This window comes from Tigriopus californicus, chromosome 11, assembly GCF_007210705.1.
Source record: "Tigriopus californicus strain San Diego chromosome 11, Tcal_SD_v2.1, whole genome shotgun sequence".
Classification (NCBI taxonomy): domain Eukaryota; kingdom Metazoa; phylum Arthropoda; class Copepoda; order Harpacticoida; family Harpacticidae; genus Tigriopus; species Tigriopus californicus.
The window spans coordinates 6197959-6203518 of NC_081450.1; the positions used below are offsets into that span (position 1 = coordinate 6197959).

A 5560-nucleotide genomic window follows, 5' to 3' on the forward strand; every position below is an offset into this window, starting at 1 on the left:
GGGAGTGAACGTGAACACACGAGGTGGAAGGGAGCAGCAGAAGTGAGAGACACCCATCGATGCTGGCAAGACCCAAGTTATAAGATTTTGGGTTGTTCAAAGGTTTGGTGAGGCATATTTCCCCATCAGATATTGTAACCTTGGCGACCTGTTCCACCACTCTCTGGCACATTCCGCAGGGTTGACTTGAGTCGATAGTAGGGAGTGGGTTTTAGAATCTTACAGGCTCTAAACAGTAAATCTAGACTCCGGAAGATCAATAAGTAGGATGATATGAAAATAATCAATATTTCGCGGAAAGGCAGATGCAATACTGAGGCAGCTTTTTCATTCAACGTGACAACCATTTGCTAACAGGATGGCCTCAAGACGAGTCCAGAACTTTCTACAGGCGTTGCTGCCCTCCGCGGGATCTAACATGGCGATTTCCTTAATAATAGATGATTATCTTGGTGTGGGCGTCGTGACGTAAGCCGGGTACTTTGTCCTTGCCACGGAAGGAAAGTCGTAGGTAGTTCCGCAATGCAACGATCATTCCTGAAGTTGTTGGACTTGTCGACATTGACGACTTTCCTGTCCGAGAAGAAACGGCAAGGCTAGACTCTGACTTCAATGAAGCCAATAGTTCCTGCCGTGGTCAATCCTCTTGATCTTCATGGTTTCATTGAGCCAGTGGCGGACTCCCATGGCATAACTTTTGAGCCCCAGGTCCTTGTTTACAGCATTGGATATAGTCATGGATGTCACGCCACGATTCTTTGCAAGGACAGGCATTGGAGTCTCTGGTTATCTCTTAATGGACCTTTTCAAGCTTGCTAAGAAGGTGAGAGTGCAAAACGAGTCACTACTAGGGGTATAGGCTCTGCGGTTATCCTTGCCTGAGTCAGTACAGGAGCTATACACGTTGTACATTGTGGCTTGTGCGTACCCAGGTATAGTTTTGATAGCCGCCAAGTCATCATCCGTGCTTGCCAATTCCACTTTGATCTTCCTTCGGATGTCCTCCATGGTTGTTTCATGTCCAATTTTGCCTATGCTTTAAAAGCTTCGAAAGTACCGCCAACCACGAAAAGAAAATAGACCCACCTAATCCTGGTCGTTCATATTGATTTTGATGAAAGATTGGGGTCCAGATTTGCCGTTTAGACCCAGCAATTCCTCTTCATTCACATAATTTCCCATACACAACAAACTTTAATGAGAAACCGTTATTGGATCTTAGTATTTGAGATGATTCTGACCGTAACGAACCACGACAAATCTCAACAAATGACGACACTATGGTCGCCATGAAGGAGTGGTCCTAAAAGATATATTGAGATGGTATGCCTTAAAAGCGGTGGCGTGAGAAGTGTTCGTGGTTGCTTCCTCTGCCACATGGTTTGTGCCGTTGACAGTGGTTACAATAAGACATTTATTCCTCCAAGCCCTCATCCAAAACCTAATCCTCCAAAAATAGGAACAAAGGCTAGTACTAGAGTCCATGAGAAGTTGGCGTAGCCGAGCGGTCAAAGAGAATCCTCTCCCCAGGTGTCAGGGGCTCGAATCCCGGTGCCAGAAGTAGCCCGTCTCAGTTCAGTTCAGTCTTTTAACGAGAGCGGTCGCACGTTTTGTTCCTCCCGATCTTGATCAAACGGCCGGTCTGAACGTGTGGGCGATGTTGTATAAGTGGTCGCGTGGCTGCCTTGGGGAGGACACTTTTGCTTTTTAGCTTTCTCTTCATCCTATCCCTAGTATTGTAGTCCTATATATTCTCTTTCCATTTTCATGTACTCTAACAATTTTTCGTCTTTCAATGTTTTTGTCTCGAATTTAGGGTATTTCATGCACTTTTGTGTGAAGGAATATTTTTATTTGTTCATTTCATGTATTAGTAAGGTCAAGGCCAATCCAAGACCCAGTCTAGAAGCATCCGTTAGATCGGGAAAAGATCCAACTGATGTAGTATAGTGCGACTATTTCTCGATCTAAGATTCACTCCTTTGCTTAAAAAAACTGGGCTCTGGGCATGTTTTGCCTCCTCAAAGAGTTTTGTGTGCTCAGGGAGTCAAGTGGAAGCGTTTTTGGTCTTGATAAGTGGGCACAACTACCCTATAAAGTTTTGACGGAAATACCCAAACCTGTCTTGGCATTTTTCTGCCTTAGAAAGGCGTAGGGAACAACTTTCATTTTTTCACATTCATAGAAGACTTGCATGGGTAAAAGTATTATATTGAAAATCGACATAAATTCTTTGGGAAATTGAACGAAGACGTAACCACGGCATTTTGGGGTTAATTTTGAAATTTGGACCATTACATCCCATGTAACTGATTAGTAGTATACTAGATGATATCATAAGCTATAATCTCACTTTGTCTTGGTAGGCAATGGAATTTGGTGAGCTACATGAATTGCGAAGCGTTTGGCGTCTTCTTTTTGATGAATCATCATCGGATCTTCCACAATTGGACCACGCATTGGACGAAGGGTTCCAGATTCGAACACCTCTGCAAAGACATCATTGATTTTCGTCTCAACCATTTGGAGGACATTCGGTTTAGTCACCGCGAGAAGTTGGGGAAATCCATAACTCGTGGTCCTTCCAAGAAATGGATGAAGAAATCGGAGCTTGAGGAAACAATAAAGACGTGACTATGTATTTTGGAGACAGAAAGTTTGAATTTTTGATTGACAAAGCCTTATATGCTTGGAGACTAAGATAAGCATCTTCTAATCCATAGTACACACACCATGATAAGAAGCCCACCGGCAGATAAACTACCGATGGATACAGCTGCAGTAAACATGCCCAATTGTTTTATGGAGTTTCCGTCAATACCGATCACTTCTTCAGTAGCGTTTGAAAGAGATGTAATTTTGTCCAAACCGGAAAAAAACGGATTTGAAGAGTAAATTTCCCATAACAGGTATATCTGCTGCGGGATCGACACAAAATGTAATGAATATGAGAGAACCTGTGCCACCTACAGGCCTTATTGCGATTTCAGCTTCATTAGATCCAGTCAAGCGGCAAATGGCTCGTCATCCTCGTCCTAGCCTTCAATTCCTTCTCCCCAGTCCAATCCGGGCATGTCCTTTGTGGATATAGAACCGACAATTGTAATGGAGAAATCCCGGAAATTGTCGAAAAACTTTTTTTCACCAACATCCTGGTTAGTCATTGATGACTCCTTGATAATGAATGGCGTTGGTCGTGTTCTGATGACTATTCTCAACTTCGCGAATCTTCGAAATTTCGGTTGGTTCATTGGAGAGTTATTCACCGTCGAGGAGAGAACATTTTTGGGGCAATATTCCCAAAGCAACGCAATCTTGCCATCCGATAAGAGGAGGATCAATTGCAAGCCCCGCACTTGGACCACGTGGCTCTCGGACCTACCACGGCGAAGCTTTGATCACCTTTCGCAATCTTGCAAATTATTATTCAGCGGATATTAATTATCTGATCTTCCCTTCCAATTCATTGTAGTTATCTTAGCAATTGTCAAAGCATTTTCCATGATTCCTTTATTGATATTTGATCCATGTCAATACATTTATCTTCCAAATTGAGATTTGCAAAGCGGCAAATAAACGTCAGTTCTCTGTGGAACATCAAGAGGATTAGAAGAGATGGCGATTTCAAAGAGTTTAATGGTCGTAGTCTTTTTGGTCTGTGCCTCAGACTTGGTCCATAGTAGGTTCCATCCTATCAATGGCTTTGCTCTAGCTGAGGAGCGGGAACTGCATGGTTTGAAAGACTGGCCTCCAATCCAGGAACCTTGGAGATGCTTGGAGACTGACAGCACCCAAGCCATTGAGAGCTTCAATGCTGCCATCCAATCAATGAGTGGAATTTCTAAGGATGATCCTGATTGTCCATTGATTACACCGGAGATTTGTGTGGCGGCCGACTTTTTCCCTGTGCCATGTAAGTCTATTGTTGGTTTCATGATCATGAGAAAGTTCACAAACATATTGGCTCTTTTTTGATGAGTTAGGTAATTGCCATGCTTTCGTGAGATGCTTCCAAATGGATTTTGATGGACCCTTGATGCCCTGCATATATAAATGCTCTCCATATGATTTGATCTTCAGTCCCAATGAGGGCGTTTGCGTCTTGGAGATTGAAGCGCCACCTGGCATTTGCTTCGACACACCTCTCCCACCCTCGCAAGATTGACCTCTGGTGGAGAATCTAGTCCCTTCTTTAAGTCACCATAAATCGTAGTAACCAGCGGAGACCCGTTTTCTATGCATAAAGGATTGGACATTTTCTCTCTCCCTAATCAGTTGAAGATAACTCGCACATGCGAAATAATAACGAGACTTTTACAGATGTGAAACAAGCGTGTTCATGCTTAGGTATTAATTTAGAAAACCAGTTGATTTGTTCAGAGGTATTCAAACCATAGTCAGAGGCTCCACATCACTCCGCTCCAAGAAATATAGACATAAATGAATGAAATATTGAAGCAATAAGTGTGTGAGAATATGAATGGAGGAAACTCTAATATAATTTAAAACCATAGAGTAGGTAAGGCCTAGAGAGTGAAATGTGAGCAAGCCCGGTGTACCCGATTTTAGAGCAAATGGGTGACAGATAAATGGCTGCTGTGGTATGCTTTCTGATTGTAGAGGCGCTGCATTAGATTGGTTGGCGTATGTAGGATTGGTTCATGGTTATCGATTCAGCTGCAGTAGAAACCACAACAGACTCATTTTTACCCTTGTCTTTTTAATGTTCAATGTGCTAATGTCTAACCGGAATTGTTGTATGTTTGGAAATCCGTTGTCATTGTGCACGATATTATGATCAATCAAGACGTCGTCGACTTTACCGAACTAATCGGAAGTACTTTGGGAGAGTTGTAGAATCACAAATGGGCCACGATATGGACGACCCAATCCAGTTTTTGTTGTGTTTTTGTTGGCCTTAAAAGACAGCAAATTTTAAATATATTTCTCCCAGTGTTGTAGATAGTTTTTCCGGTAAAAAAATGGTTGTTTCAACCCACTACAAGCGTTTAGACGTGTATTCTTGGGCTCATTGACAGACGCTCTGTACATGGTCCTTTGAAGGCTGGTTGGGGTACCTTATTGGTCGAGCATCCGCTTACCAATCAGCGAATCCTGGTTCGATCCCAGGTTTGCCAAATCCAAGCTTCTCTGAGGTATTTGATTACAGCATGAGTGGCTGCTTTAACAGCTTGAATGGGCGAATCTGCGGTCATTTCCGAGGGTGAGGTAATGATTAATGTTGCGTGTGACGACGAATTGGAAATATCCCTCAATTGGGACACCCATCATTCAGATGGCAGGGCGAACGAGAGAGGTGCTATCTGACTTCGTAAAAGAAAAAAAACCAAAACAAACATGGTCCTTCGAGACTTTCTGGGGTTATATTCTTGGGTGACCATCTCCACATATTGAAAACAGTGTGCGACACAAGCAATAAGAAAAAGTGGCATCTTGATATTCCTCGTTACCATCCCTATGATTCAACAACTAGCCTTCAACTTTTGTTGCCTAACCACTCCCTAACCTTGCCTAATTATGAGATTAGGAAAGCTTTAGG

At 42.9% G+C, this 5560-nt stretch overlaps 1 long non-coding RNA gene across 1 annotated transcript; it reads left to right on the forward strand.

The window, feature by feature from the left end:
• The first annotated feature begins 808 nt into the window (after positions 1-808).
• LOC131890044 (uncharacterized) lies at positions 809-4331 on the forward strand. Its single transcript, XR_009374264.1, has 4 exons — positions 809-823; positions 2367-2909; positions 2991-3913; positions 3984-4331. It is a non-coding gene; the product is annotated as an uncharacterized LOC131890044 (long non-coding RNA).
• Positions 4332-5560: the final 1229 nt, after the last annotated feature.